Below are 17,455 nucleotides of genomic sequence, written 5' to 3' on the forward strand. Positions count from 1 at the left end.
GCATCTGTCTCAGTGAGGCCGTTTTGTAGGATGTCCACACCAGATTGTTTAGGCCAGCACATGCCCACGGTCAGTACAGGGTTTAGAACATTCATTATTTTCCTAGATTAGAGCCTATTCCTGTAATACTTTAGTTGCTTATTCTGTTTCTTGTACAATTTATGTATTTTACATCCAGAAATAACTGTTTTAGGCAACTGTTACATGAAATATGGTACATAGTTATTTCCTACAATCACAGGACATTAGCCATTGTATCATTCTTGGTCAGGACACACCTACCCAAACAGGGACTGTCCCTCACAAAGTGGGACAGGAGGTACCCTGCTTACGTCAGCACCTTAATCACCCTATTTCCAAGTACCACTATGTGACTGTGTACAGTATATTTTCTCAATAATTCATGTGGAGAGACGTGCATCACGGGCAGGTGTTTGATCCCGGGTAGTAGGTTCTGCATGACGGGCAGGAGGCTGAGCAGTCTTGTGAACCACTACTGCACATACAACTTGTGTCCAGATGTCTACAGGATTGGACATCATGTCGTGATACCAAGTCTGATGTTTACTCAAGATACTTATCCCAGGAGGGATATCCAAAAATTGAACAAGCAAACGACCTTCGATTTTTTTCGACTTAGGAAAATGTGATGGGGTTTTACATGCAATGGATACATAGTTTGCAATCCTGACACTGCCTAGGGTGATACTGCCTACTACATATGAGTAGTGGTCAGTATGTGTAGATATGGCTGCACCAAGCTAGTAGGCCGAGTATGGCTGGATTTAGTGGACGTTCAGGAATGGGGGCGGGTTGTGTGCTGTAGAGGGGATGATGGGTATTCAATTATGCATCCAGGTGTGTTGCAGTTGGATGGCTCAGTTCTGTCCAGGCCATTCTGTGCATATGTGCCGGTGACGTTTCTGTACATGTGTATCGCACATTTTAATATTCATATGTTTATGTGATTGTGTTCTACAGTATGGCCTGTCAGGTTGTTTTGCGGATGTGTATGTTTGTTCTTTGTGTTTCTTTCTGATTCACCCGCTGCTCCCTTATACACCTCCAGTTCACCTATTGTGCATCCAACACAGTCTCACCTTTGTGGATTATAACATTACCCATCCCCCCGCACACATATTCCAAGCACTCCATCCATCCCTTCTTTGGTTGATGGCCCATGGCACGGTCAAGGGAACACATTGCATACACTACATATGTCAGGTACCTGTATGGTTGTGAGGACTACCCTGGCATTTTTCACCTTCCACATGCTGTACATCACGCACATAGGTACACACAAATACTTATCTTTCCTGACATGGTAGGTACACCTGGGTAATACCCATTCAACTTTGACACATCCTGACAAGAACGGCTTGGACCACATATGGGCAGATTTTGCCCGAATGCTCTGACCATTGGTAGGGTTGCCATCTTTTCATATGGCCAATATGGGATATATTCCAGACACAAATCAGATTCTACAGGACAACACATACCCACGGTCAGTACAATGGATAATACTTTTGTTTTATGTCTACATGTTAGCCTATTGTTATAGCAGTTTATATGCTCCTTCTGTTTCGTTTACTTGCTTATTCTATTTCTTGTAACATGTGGCATGTTACATACGGAAATAACAATTGTATGTGACTATTACATGTGATGTGGGACATAATTATGTCATACGGTCGCAGGATATTTTACATTTATAATGGTTTTGGTAGGGGCACAACTGCCCAGCTGTGTACTATCCCTCACAATGTGGGACAGGTGGTAACCCTGACCATTGGCCTAGACTTAGCTATTGGCGGCGCGCTAACATGATGCGTTTCACTTCCACTTAGTATTACTATCTACACTGCATTAGAATATGGGCACACAGTTTTAAATGTCATTTGTTCGAGGGATGGAGACTCGATATTCGCTAACATGCATTTGTGTTTGCTTCTTAATTTTCTGTTCGCAAGAACTGTCTTGCATGCTTTGCATATGTTTCAGTATCCAGGGGCACTGAGAGGTGTGATTACTATTGTAGGCCGACTGTAATATTCAGCATTTTAGGTTGCACGTCAACAGCCGACAATTCCACGCCTCCGTGCGGCACTTCGACACGCCCCATGCACTCGCGCTCGTTTCCTATGCACATGGCTGTGGCGGCAGCGCGCCTTCATTAATATGCATATGGTGCTACTGCGCCATCTGTATGCCGCACGGTCGGCGCAAGCCTAATGCCAGCCTTGCGCAGAGCTTCATGAATACTGGGGTATGTTTTAAAACTAAACATTGAAATATATGTGAAACCTGATTAAGAAATAATAATAAAAAAATTTATACACTAACCCTTATGTATAAATAAATAACAAACATCAATCCAGCATACTGTTGATACACTAAGACAGTATAAAAAGATATATTATAAACACACATTGATCACATTTTCCCATACTTTCCTTATTTGCTGTACAAGTTAAAACATTACAAAACTATCAAAGATAAAATTCATCTTTCAGTTTTAAATAACTAGAGAGGGAAATAATATCATTCATCTCAGGGGGGTTGTTGGCATTAAATCTTAACTGCCACATACATTATCTAAATTCGAGAAACAATTCTCGTGGACCCCCCCCCTGTTGTTAAGAACAACTTCGTCAAAGGCAATAAATTTAAACCTATGGTCAGGATTTTCCTTGATGTGCAATGCCAAAGCATTTTTTTCATTGTTTTTTTTAATATCATAATTGTGTTGATATACACGCACTTTGAAAGCCTTTTTAGTCTTGCCTATGTAAAATCCTTCACAGGACTGGCATAAGGCTGCATAAACTACAAATGGGCTGTTACAATTCAACCTATGGTTCATATGTATTAGACCATAATGTGGAATATGTAAGGTGTCCGTTTCAAAAATACTGGAACACTGTGTGCAATGACCACATTTGGTCAACTGTCCCTTTCCATAGGTTTTATAACCCTCTGTGTTTTGTTCAAGTACATTTTTAAAGCAAGCATCTTTTTTATATACAACACATGGTTTTTCCCGCACATTTTGTAACAATTCTTGATCTCCTTTAAAAATAAACCAGTTCTTATTTAATATGTCCTTGATGTCATAAAATAATGGGTTATAAATTAAAATAAGGGCCTTGCTGAAATCTTGGGTCATGTTTGTATCTTCTCTCAAAATGTTAATATTAGGGGTAACAATACCAGATGTATCAGTCCCTAATAATGGAAAAAAAGTGTCCAAATACCCTTTTTTCCGTGACTTCATTAAGAATTGGTTCAATAAATTGTTAGACTGCCCTCTTTGTTGTAACATACCACTCAACTTGTCCCTCACTTCATAGAACATTTATATGTCACTGATCATACGTGCCAATCTAACACATTGGCCTTTGACAAGTGACTTTTTTGGAAAGTCAGGGTGTCTACTCTCATAGTGTAAGAGGGTATTGGAATATGTGGGTTTTCTGTATATCGTGGTTTTAAAGTTCTGTTCTACTTCATTTTTGATAATAAATATATACAAAAAATTGATCTTGTCACTGCTTTGTTCCATAGTGAAATTTAAAAAAGATGTACTAGTATTTAAAAATTCCAAAAATATCTGTAATTCATTTTCACTGCATTCCCAAAATATTAATATATCATACAAAAATCTTCCATAGAATTTACACAGCTTGAATAGCTCTGAAGTGAATACCTGAGTGAGTTCCCACTGGGCCAAAACTATACTGGCAAACAGGGGCACAGGCCGCCCCCATTGCTACGTCTGTTGTTTGTTTAAATAGCTGGTTCTCAAATATGATGTAATTGTTGTTAAGGACCAATTCCATTAAAGTTCTAAACATTAATATCCTTTCATGCCTTATATTTGTGTTACTGCATAAAAAAAATCATAACATAGGTCAAGGTCCTCTTCATGTGGTATTAAGCTAAATAAATCATTTATATCAATATAATTTATTACTATATAATTCTTTCTTGATTTTCTTCAAACAGTCCCACAAATCCTTGAGTATATGTTGGTAATCAAGAAGTGTAGATTTTAAATTAAAATCAAGAAATTTGGCTAAATGTGTTGTTTTCCATGCTTTTGCATCCACAATAGGCCTGGGGTGGGGGGGGGGGTTCTGATGGTTTTATGTATCTTGGGGATTCCAAATATTGTTGGAGTTTTGGGGTACATTTGTGTTAGAAAGCTATGCTCTTCCTGTGGTATCTGATAGTTAAATAATAAATCATTCAAAGTGACATCCATATTTCTGTTAGCTATATTAAACTCATTTAGAGAGCTTTCCACATAATGGTCTCCATATAGAATCCCCAACATTTTATCTATATACATTTGTTGTTCCATGACCACCAAACCTCCCCGCTTATCAAGCTTCATAATTCTAATGGAATTATTGGAACAAATACTCTGGAAAAGTCTTGTTTCTCACTCTGTTAAATTAAATGTAATTTTGGACTTGTTTAACAACATTCTGATATCATTCATACACATATTTTCAAATAAATGAATAGTAGGGTGGGGTGGAGGATTGAATGTACTCATTCTTGTACAACCCTTAACTGGATCAAAGGTACCATTCTTCTGAAAAAAAACAATTTAAATTTAATTTTCTAGTATATATTTTTTAAATCTAGGAGATACTTGTCAACATTAACATTTCTTAATGGTACAAAATTCATGCCCTTTTCAAATAAAGAGGCCTGTTCACCAGTAACAGTTTCACTACTGTAATTGTAAATCATAAAATCATTATGTTCATTAGTCACAACAGTGCACACTTCATGTTCAACATCACTATTTTCAGATACAAGAAATGCCTCTGTGTTCTGCCCCCCTCCCCCTCCCTGAATAAACATTTTTCTGTCCATATTGGTAACCCCCATTCGTATTGTTCCAATCCCTGTTGGCATCCTGTTGCCTCTGGTTGCGGATCCTTTCAGATCTCCTGGGGGGTTCTCCTAAAGGGGCATTATCCATTTCAAGTTCATTAGACATAGCTGGAGTGTCTTCCAAACTGTTAATATTCTGATACACACCACTACTTGAATTGTTAGTATCATTTATGCCCCTATTTTTAGGAACAGGGAAGACACAACCATTCTCATATTCATTTTTGTCTCAAGAAAGTTATTTAATCTTCTTTTCCCTTATAACATTAATTTGTCTGTCCACATTGACAAATGCTGATTGATAGTCAGCTTGTTTAGTACAAAAGGCTAAATCATTCAAAATGTGTTCATTCAAGTTATTCACAGTCAATTTAAACTGATTTAGTTTTCTTTCATTGTCTCTTACCAGTGTTTCCAGTAATTTGCATCCATGTTGGTTAAACAAAATAACAAGTTCCTGGTGTAGTTCTGACCCTTCCACAAGGCCATTAGGGAATTTCCAGTATCTTAAACCCTTAGATATGTGTTCTCTGGCCAGGCATTCCCTCAAGTAAGCATTTTCAACTTGCATTTTCTTTAAAACGTTCATCTTCTAGAGTCTTTAATGGCTGTGCCACAGTGCCGTAAGAAGAATCTGGTATGGCATTGCTAAAAGATAGTTAATTTCCTTTGTTTACCCAATCCATAAGGTTCAGCGCATGAAAATTGCTCACCTGATTGACTGAACCAGTCTCTTTGATGCTTCTTGTACTACTTGACGTTAAATTTATGTTGTTTTGTGCCTGGCTGTTCCAAACTGGGCTATGTTGTGCAGGGGTGATTAAGGAGGGTGAAATCTGAGACCCTCCAATACCTGAACCCACCAGAATCACCACTGTTATTGCTTGAAAGTAGTACAGGCTTTGTTTGGCTCCAAATCCAGTAAGCTGTTGTGTCAGCCCTGTTATTAAGGCTGAAAGGTTCCCAATGGCATGAACTAAATAATTCACAGAACAGGTTGTACCTCATTCATTTTGCAAGCCGTTTTCCATGACAGGACAAACCAATGACCAAGAAACAAACTAAACTTGAATGAAAATAAGAAAAAAGCCACACATATGAAGAAAAATACTCTTTTAATGAGCGCTTTCGTCAGTAGATACACTTGACTTCATCGGATTACATAAAACATTGACATCACTTCCTCCCCTGTGTATTTAAAAATAATAATTCAAAGACCAAGAAAACCAAAAGATATGCATTGACAAAAAAAAAAAAAAAAAAACTCTTGCCTCAATGCCATGCCCTTTGCTAAGAAAGTAAATAATTACATATATATTTTTTTAAATCCACGATATAGCTGCCCGTATTAGTGCGTGTGTGCGTGGGTGTGCCCATTGCTTAGCTAGAGTTAGCAATTCTGACATGGAAGAGCATAAGAAAGAATGTTTATGCAAATCACACCAAACTGCAATAGCGTAACGGTAGAGCGTATGCACAAAGAGAAGGCATTCACGGTTTGAGTCCCACCACTCCCCTTCTTATTTATGTTTTAAATCAGTATTTGAAATAATACCAGACATATATGATTAAAATTTTATTAAAAGCAGTGACATGGCCAATGTATCAGTGAACAAAATATATATTTTTAAAGGACCCAGATAGCCTGGTGTTAAGCAACGTTTTACACAGCTAAACAGAGGTGCCCATAGTTTAATAGCGCTTTATCCAGCTAAACAGAGTTGCCCATAGTTTAATAGCGCTTTACCCAGCTAAACAGAGTTGCCCATAGTTTAATAGCACTTTACCCAGCTAAGCAGAGGTGCCCATAGTTAAATAGCTCTCTATCCAGCTAAACAGAGTTGCCTATAGTTTAATAGCACTTTACCCAGCTAAATAGAGTTGCCCAAAGTTTAAAAGCACTTTACTCAGTGCAATGTGTTTGTGCGGACATGCGCACTGCTCCAACCAGGGCACCGTAGGGCACTGGGGTGCAACGTAGAACTAAGTTGCTTAAATGCAGCCACACCCCCTAGCCTGTCTAGACAGTATTAAAATAAAAGAATGACAAGGTTCGAACACAGGACCTTTTGCATCATAAGCAAAGTACAGAACCACTAAACCATGACAACATACAGGAAGCAGCCACTCTTAACATTCATAAACTTACGAATGGTAGTTTAACCATTACTAAGCAGGTCTGCAGTCAGCCGAGAATTTTACAAAATGGCCAATGACAAAAAAGTGCGGGAAATGCGGCATATTTAAGCCCCATAGGCAGGAATACTCGCCATAACTGATTGTAGCTCACATTTGCAGTCAGAATGGCAGGTGCATCAGAGGGTTCACGCTTCCGAGCGCAACGTTGGGGCATTGAGGAGTCCAAATACATAGTTTGGCTCCTTGTCCACCCATCACAAGACAAGACTCCTGCAGGGCCAGTTCCAAGGGACGGCGTACAAGGCAGAGGCTTGGAACTGGTTAGCTTGTGACCTCACCAGTGCCACAGGTGTTCCCGGACTGGTGAGCAGGTCCGTCACCACCATGCAGACCTGAAGAGACGAAAGCAGGACCACCAGAACCAGTGGATACAGGAGGCCCATGTGATGCAGAATGCCCCACAACTGAGTATGTAGCCATGGAATGCAGTATGTAAGAATTGATAATGGAGTATGTATAACGGATAGGTATGTCTCGATATCCCTTCATTTACTTTACAGCTGCAGGTGATTGTGCTGCGAATCAGCAAGCCTATGCTGATAGGCTGCTAAGGTTGGGCCACCAGGCAGGTTAGTGACTATTCTGCATGTATTGTTTTATAAAATATGGGAGAGAGCATGAAATAAAGTGTTGTAGTCCAATAAAACAGCCATAGAATTGCCTGAATACATTCTCTGCATGTACTGTCAGATAAAAATGTCAGAGAGGCATAAAAAGAGTGTAGTAACCCATTAGGAAAGGTAACATATGTCTGGAATTATATCCCTTCAGGCACTGTCATATAACATAAGTGAGTGAGCCTGAAAAAAGATTGTTCTAACCTATTAATAAAGGTATAATATGTCTTGAACATGTCTGCCATAAACACCATTAAAACAAATAAAGGAGTGAGCCTGTGGAAAAGTGTGCAATGTCATTAATAAAGGTCTAAAACCCAGAGTGTGTATGTGTCACAGAGTCTGAAATGTTGTTGTACCCTTGCATTATACAAACAGTACTGCTTGAAAATGTGCTGGCAACCCAGAGTTATGCAGTCCCATATAAAGTGGGTGATGGAAGTGCTAGTAGCTGTGAAACATATATACAGTCCACAATAGTCAGTTACTGGCTGCCATGAATAAGTAAACTTGGCACACATGTAGCATGTAATTATTCACCAGAAATGTGAGTGTGTGTTAAGAAATGCAGGGTTCTGTACAAATCGAAGTGAAAATGTCATGTGAAAATATCCCAGATATGTAGATAAAGAAATATAAATGCAAACAAGAAATATGTAGCAGTAACACCTGCATCCTGGACAGTTAGTATGTCAAATATAGGTCAGGCATATATTGAACTAGCCAAACCCATGACACAACCTAATGTATGGTGGCAAGTGTAATAATACAGGTAGGGGATATACAACTGCAGTCACTGGGAATGTAGTGTAGACTAAAAGGTCATTATAAGATGTTAACCAAGGTTTTTTCTACACCCTACCGTATGTGCATAAACCATGCAATTCCACACCTCAGTGGGTATGTGTAACCTTAAATATTTGTTGGGACATATGTCCTATTGTTTTATAAATATTTGCATTGATGTTGATGCATGTGCCCTGTTCAAACACCACGTTCATGGTGGCCTGTTGCTACCAAACATCCCTGCATGCTGTTGGAATATCCACTGTCATTCAATATATGCATGTGTTATGTTTGCTGTTCAACTGTTGGAACCTTGGTGTGTTGGGTTAATGGGAATATTACTGCATGATGTTACAACTAATCTGGAATGCTGTTGTTTATGTTGTAATTAAACACACCTAATCACAGAACGTATGGGAAGGCCAGTCCCAGCGGACCCTCCTGTCCCTCCTCAGTTGGCGAGTGCATCTGGCACCAGCAGCTCCGGTGCCCAGCCCAGGATCCCCTCCTCTGTTGGTCCTGTGCCACCTTCGGGTGGAAGCGCTGCAGGGGATGGGGCTCATCCCCCCCATGCAAGTATGGGCGGAGAAGGGCCACCCATCACCCTTCGAAGGGTCCGGGCTGTGGTGCATAGGGAGATCCAGCGTTCAGTCACTGATCCCCTATGCCAGCTTGAGGCAAGAGTGGCACGTCTCTCGGGTGAGCCTGCTAGTCCTACTCAGCCCCCAGCACAGCCACCCACGGGGCTGTGAAGGTGCAGTGGTGACTGCCCATCGGTGGGGATCTCAGTTCCACTGTTACCATCTGTGGGCTCATGGGCTTGCAATTTCCAAACATTCTTCCCCGTCAATTGTGTTCACCCACCCCATGTGTCAAACTACGCCCCTGTATGCATCTTGTTTGTCTTGTCTGTTTACCTCCCAACCTACCTCCCCAAATATACCTACTTCCTCTACCTCACATTCCACTCTCACCTGAAAAAAAAATTAAAAAAAGGGCAATCTGTTCCCACAAAAAAATTACGCCCCATACATAGCTGCCCAATTCACACACATGTCCACTGGACATGTAAACTGATAATTCTAATCGGCAGTACAACATATTTTGTTGTCCTCACCCCTCTCTCAGGGGTGGAAGGTTTCAAATTTCAAACCAAATTTCATACATATGCACAGCTGTTGCTGATAAAGAAATGGGCAGCTATGGACCTTCCTTACACCCATCCTGCACATCCCAAGCTGGTTTCCCTACTGTCTTTCCCTCTTTGTGCCCCCTTTTTCACCACTTTCCTATCTCCCCATTTTCTTTTCTATAAAAGAAATTAGCACGGGGGTTAGCAGGAGTAAGCACTTTTAAGCAGTAGTTAGCGGGGGTGCGCGAGTGTGAGATTGTGTGCACTTAGCTAAGCATCGCTAAGCGTTGCGCAAACCCGCGCAAACCCATTTACAACTGCTTAAAAGTGCCTTAGTCACTCTGTATGACAAGGCCCTTGTGCTGCTCAGCAGCAAAATAAAATACCCTTGTCAGTCTCGAACCCAGGACCTTGGACACACCAGTCTGTATGATGCACCACTAAGCCACAGCAGCTATACAATAACTTGGTGCTGAAAGAAATATAACATGCATTACAAGGAGTGAATGTAAAGGGAAAATAGGAAAGCCATAGGAATGCATTGCGTAAAGAAATATAACATGCATTACAAGGAGTGAATGTAAAGGGAAAATAGGAAAGCCATAGGAATACATTGCAATAAAGAAATATAACATGCATTACAAGGAATGAATGTGAAGGGAAAATAGGAAAGCCATAGGAATACATTGCAATAAAAAATATAACATGCATTACAAGGAGTGAATGTAAAGGGAAAATAGGAAAGCCATAGGAATACATTGCAATAAAGAAATATAACATGCATTACAAGGAGTGAATGTAAAGAGAAAATAGGAAAGCCATAGGAATACATTGCAATAACTACTGTTGTATGCCAGTTAATTCCCTAATTCCAAAAGAAAGTATATACTCCCATGTATCCAGTGTTAGCATTAGGAGGTGTGAGTAAACTTACACACTGAGAAGAGTGTACTGGAAGAAGCAACAGTCAGGTTTCAGTACAACATGCATTTCACTGGCTACAACCCAGCTTCAGATATGAGACATATACCAACCTTCTGACTGACACAACAGTGTCCACAGCAAACAAGCACGGTCCCCACCTTGCAAAACTGAAAGGCCTACGCCTACCTAACCTATAATTTTATAGCAGTGTCCTGAAATCACAGTGAGAACTGCAATTACCACACAGCAGGCTGCATGCAATTACTAAATGGTGGGCACTAATTGGTGCAGAGGCCATCACATGCACATGTGCAGATACCTACAAAAGCAGCCTGCACTTGCTGTCCACACATGCAATAATATCATTGCAGCAACTGGAGAGAGAGAGAGTGAGAGAGACAGACAGACAGACAAACAAACAGAGGCAGTTGGAGACACCAACAAAAAAAAAAAAAACAAACAGAGGCAGTTGGAGACACCAACCAAAAAAAAAAACAAAACAAACAGAAGCATTTGGAGACACCAACCAAAAAAAAAAAAAAAAAACAGAGGCAGTTGGAGACACCAACCACAAAAAAAAAAAAAAAAAAAAAAACAAACAGAGGCAGTTGGAGACACCAAGCCAAAAAAAAAAAAAAGTCAACAGGTACAACAGACAGAGGTGAGAAATACAAAGGTAAGGTATGTAACACAGATGTATTTGCTGGCATCCGAATTATGTGTCTGAAGAGTACTCTACATACTGTGAGCCATCCATATGTGGTAGCAGTCCGTATCTATATGTATATGCAGATGTGCATAGGGCAAGGGACATACTGTAACTGTTAGTGAAGGCTGGACATATATATGTATTTGAAGGTTACTATGTGCACATATCTATGTAGGTTGTAGTGTGTGGCATTGAAAACAGCAAGCAGTGCAGGTATATGTCATGTGGTGGTTAAATGCTGTGGGACTGAGTTACAGCCAGTGAGGTCTGCTACAGTTATACGGCCTGAGGACAGTGAAATGCATTCTGCATAACACTGTGCAATATTATTACATAATTGTATGTCTCACAACTGTTTCATAATTGATATTCCCACCATGAAAGGTGGGCAGTATATGTGCCTATATGTGCATGTATATGTACAGCAATGGATGTTTGCAAGTATGTGTATATACATATATATATATATATATATATATATATATATATATATATATATATATAGTGAGAGAGGGAGACATGGGGTCAGACATTTTACAACAGGTGCCTGGTGACCAAGGCATGGACTGAACACCAGTGTTGATACTGCAGTGCCATACCCCATACCAAAACACTTTACCCACTAACTACCAGATAGGTGGTTGCCTGCCTAACACTGAAGGTGTCAGAAGGGAACATGGGACACAGATGGACAGTAACCTCCCCTTTGATATTCACAGTGCCACACTAGTCTTGTAATCTGTCTACGTGGTACGTGTCATCACAAACAATGCGTCATGTATGGAAATATTTGTCAGTTTTCCCCTGTACTCATCACAATGCCCCATGTGGAATGTACCTCACATGACAACTACAGCAAGTGGAAAGGCCACAGACATACCTCACAAAGAGTAATACTGCCCTCAAACACATACCCTATGCAGACTGACTCACATAACCACAGCTACAGTGCATTGCATACCGGCCACCCAGAGGTTACCTCTGCCGAACATACAGAGGTATGTCACACCCATAGCAATCAGACAACCACCATGTCAACACCTCACAATCCCACCGGGCTACATGGCCTAGGTCCCTTACCTCCGCCACCTCACTAAACAGCACATGCTGGAGGGATAGGTTCCTATTGGCAAATATGCCATACTCTGGAGTAAACCACACAGCATTAACAAACAAGGCTCCTCAGTAGCAGATGTCATACATATCCCTGATGATTGTCTGTGGGATAGGTAACATGCCCTGGGAATCACCTCTGTGTATCCAGTTGATAGGAGCAAGTGAAATCAAATGACATGTGTGTCAAAGGCCAGGGTAGCATATGGCTAGGCTGCTGTAGGCCCTAGGGCCAATAGCGTATTACCTACCTATGACACAATGCACACACACATGTACTCAGTGCAATACCTACTATGTGAGGTGGAATGAGTGTGACAGTGAATGTGTGCAAGGTCTGTAACGGTGTAATAGCTTAGTGTGAGGTTGTTTCTGTCATGGCCGTTTGTGTCCTAGGTATGAGGCCAGAGAAAGATGTGTCAGTTATTAGGATGCAGACATACTAGGACGGCATATGTTCTGACATAGTTCCTTGTGTACGACTGTGGTGTCCCATCATAGGCCGAAGCAATACATGTATGCTCAGTAAGTGGTACTGCTGGTGAATCCAGCTGACATTTGCACTGTTGTACTACCTGAAGCTGTAGGCCTAAACAGCACAGTATGGTGTATGTTCACATTCCCTGGTAACACTGTATTGTGTGTTTCCTGTAGTCTGCATAGATTACATACCTCAGGCATAGGTATCTGTAAGTAGGAGCACACAGTACTGTAAGGTACACAGGAAATGCTCATCTGTGTCAGCATACATTTGTGTGTTGTATGAAGGTCTGATGTGTGTGTAATGATGTCTGTAGCATGTCTGCAATCATATGTGTGTTGCAGGGTTTGCGTGTGTACCTAGTAACATGTATACTCTGTTACAGCAGTATGCCAGCTATATTAACAACTGTGCACATATGTTAGGTAGGGGTATGGCATCAACAACTAGGGTGGGTTACTGGTTATACTGTAACTGTACTTCACATTTATTGCAATGGATGACATATTTCTTCATGCATTAGCTTGATATGTACCCCCGTGGCAAGGCTGTGCATTAAATCCCAAACACTGTGCCGAGTACTGGTGTATACTGGTTTGTTATATGGAGTGTGGCAGGCACTGTCAGCCAGTTGTGGGCTGAGCACTGATATGTGGTATTGGATGTGTGTATCCTCTGACAAACGAACAGATGCTATATATGGCAGTTAACTGATATCTGTAATGTATAATATTAAGTGTGCCACATGACTTGCTCATACATATCATTTACTTGTCTTCCAGGCTTATGGCTCATCAAAGGAATCCCTCCTACACAGCCGCAGAGGAACAGGAAATCCACCACAGCCTACTTCAGCACTATACCCTGCTGTTTTCCAGGGCCAGCCAGCACCAGCAGGAGTGTACTGCACTGTGGCAGGATCTTGTTCGTTGGGCAAATGACATAGGCATGCATAACTGGACATATGAGCAGGTACACCATCACTGCAGTGATTTAATTAGACATGCCTGGCGGCGTTCGTCTGATATCCATAGACAACAGCTTGCCACAGGTGGTGGTTCACACACACTCCTGAGAAAGGCTGGCACTGATTTACTAGCTGTACCCCCTCTGCCCAGACTATATGGTAACCATGCTGCCACCAGTCAACCACTCTAAGGTTTTTACAAGGGTATCCAATTATACTGAGAAAACTCAATTTTCATGTAAATGGAAAAGTGTTACCAAAGTAGCAAGGCTTTTCAGAGTGGCCAAAGTGTCATTAAAATAAGCACAAGTCCTCTTAAAATGTTAAATGTATTCTCTAAAAGACCATCTACAATGAAAGGTATAAAAATATTTAATAATAAATAATAAAATAGAATGTATGAGAATACTAAATATCTTACAATAAACACCAGAGCTTCATTCACAGGAGAAATAAAAATAACACAGTTGGACAGATTCACACTGCAAAAAAAAGCAATACGTACCTAATATCACTGTATTTCCTGACTGTCTAAAGAATAACTGTTCCCTAGCCAACTTAATTAATGGAGCAAGGCAAGATAGGGTGCTGAGATGCTGACTTCCACAGGGCAACGTGATGAGCTTCTAATGAAACTGAACTGAACTTAACTGAACTCTGATAACTGACATAAATCTTTTATACTAGGTTCCAAAGAAAATAAAACAAACTGCCGTGAGAGCTCCATCCTCTCAGTGCTAGTTATAAAATAATAACATATATAACATCTGATCACCTGACTCTGGTATAATACACACTCAGAGCTTTGCTAAGATCTGTTGCAGCATGTGAAAGCTATAGAACAATTTCAAAAACTTCTTCTCTTCCCTTCCAGAATTTTTTGTTTAAACATGAACATTTAATCAGTTATAATAACACTGTTGATACATTTTTAACACAAGCATCTGTACAAGTCAATGTGATAGTCAAATGACACAGAGGTATTTACAAAACTCCAGTTAATTATGCTGGCATATGTTACACATGCACTGCCCTATTCTTTCTGGCACAGATGGCAGTACCTAACATCATCACCATCATGTTCATCATTATTATTTAATTTTCTGTTATACTTCTCATTGAAAACAGCATATAAAAATAAACTAAAACTTCTTAAAAAACAAACTTGTCAAGAAAGTCACAGGCAAACTCCAACCAATGTGTTAATTGCTTTTAATCAATGCACACTTTCGTTCAACTCCCTGGCCGAACTTCCTCGGTGGTGTTGAAGCATGTGATTTTGCTATGTTATATTTTATTGGAATGTTTTTAGACTAAACTTTTTTACAGTCTGAGGAAGTTCGGCCAGGGAGTTGAATGAAAGTGTGCATTGATTAAAAGCAACTAACACATTGGTTGGAGTTTGCCTGTGACTTTCTTGACAAGTTTGTTTTTTAAGAAGTTTTAGTTTGTTTTTGTACGCTATTTTCCATTTGTTATGGCATCAGGAGGCCAGGCAAGCCCAAACCTCTTTTCACAGTTGGCTACAAGCAGTGAGGGGGACAACCTCACTGCCTTAATAGAGATGCTAACACAGAAGGTTGATGTTTTGGCAACGTGGATGGAACATTTTGACCAACAGTATAAGAAGCTGCAGATGATTAATGCAGCTACTACAGGACAAGCAACAGTAGTAGAGTCAGTGAGTTTGTATCATAATACCTCACCTCATCAGCAGAAGATTTTGTTGACTGGGCCTGGGTCCCAGCAAAATAATAATACCAACTTACTGACTGTGAATGCAGATGGGACTAATAGTACAAACCAGTTGAATTCTACTTCGGGGCTTATTGGGGTCCCCATTTTTGAGGACTGGGTAAATGGCATTTCGGCCTTATCATTCGATCACCCAGCCCCTGCTAGGGGACAACCGGCTGGAGATTTGGATTTGAATCAAGGAACATCAGCATCAATCAATGAGAAATTAAATAACTTGGATCATAAACTTCTGAAAGTGAAGAAGTTACAACTGGAAATACAATAATTTAAGGAATGTATCAAGCAACAGTTGATACCAAAAGGGTTAAGGAAAGCCCAGTATCCTACTGGGCTTGAGGCTAACTCACCCTTCCATTTAGAACTTATTCAGCTCTTCGACAAACGGGGTATGGAGCTGATGGAATTAATGATTAAACACTATACTATATGGGTGGAGGAACTGTCCATAGAAGTTGGATTATTACATAATGAAATAAAATTAGATATGGCCTTCTCTAGGTACAAATATGAATATACCAGAATTTTTAGCAGTATTGATCAACTACTAATTAAATTAAAGGCCACTAAAGTGAAGAAACTAGAGTGTGATAAAAACGGGCATATGATAGTGGAAGTGCTTACCCACAACCACCATTGTTACAAGGATGGGTCAACCATAATCACCAGCTTAATATGAGAGACAGCAATGAATCAAATGTAGTTACAGATGATGACTTAATTATCGAACCAGAGGGCATCCCTGGGACTAGTGACATGATGAGGAGTGACATAATCAAGAACCAGGAACGTCAACAGCCAAATCACCAAAATTTTCAGGACCCACATCAGTTGGGTGCTGTTCTCAAACAACAAAACAAGCCACAACCCAGGAGGAACAAACAGAGGTCCTACAAATGAAAGAGATAGAAACCAGCTTTAATGATGGACTCAAAGTAGTCACTAATACCACAGGTGACGTTAAAATTTATAATTTGTTGTCACTATCAGTATCATCGGACTTAATAGAATTGCTGGCGAAGGGGTATACGTTTGTTCCTAGTTTTCATATGGACCTACCATTTACAATTATCGACTTTAAATGTTCGATTAGGAAATTGAACTTAAAGGTTCTATTGAGGGATGGTGTAACCAAGATGAATATCCTGTTACATATAGCCAGCACATTCAACCCCCAACTAATCCAACATTACAAGTATCTGAAAGGATGTGTGAGCTGGACCTCGGTCAATATATGGTAGAACAAATGTGAGACATCCTACCCAACTTAGTAGAAACTACAAACAAGAGTGGGAATCTTTGACTCTCCTAAGAACAACAGATGTGAGAGTCAGTAAGCCTGATAAAGGTTGGAGTCTCATCCTAACAGATAATTGGGGTTATGTAGCCTGGATGCATAAGGTGTTGGCTACAGAAGCATACCAACGGATTTCCTTAAATGAATTCAATGTGGCCCAACAAAGAATTAGAAGCCAAATAGAGGAATTCTTTATTGACGGAAGAATTGATATGAGCATATATAATCATTTCAGTATGCCATTTCACCGAACCCCAGTTTTGTTCGGGATCCCCAAAATCCACAAAGTTATGACTAAACACCCCCCCCCAATGAGGCCTTTGGTGGATGCAAGGAATTCAATCACTTATCCTTGTGCCAAATGGGTTGATTCCATTTTAAAGAAAAACCTACCACTTGAAACACAAATTTGTAAGGACTCATGGTCTTTTTTGCAGAAAATAGATCAATTAAAGTTTAATGATGACCATGGTTTCCTTACAACAGATGTGAAAGACTTATATACCTCAATTCCCCATGAAGTATGGTTAGAGTCGATAGGATCCTTCTTGAATAGGAGGGGTG

Source organism: Protopterus annectens, chromosome 4.part0 (genome assembly GCF_019279795.1).
Source record: "Protopterus annectens isolate FY-2018-M chromosome 4.part0, PAN1.0, whole genome shotgun sequence".
NCBI classification, from domain to species: domain Eukaryota; kingdom Metazoa; phylum Chordata; order Ceratodontiformes; family Protopteridae; genus Protopterus; species Protopterus annectens.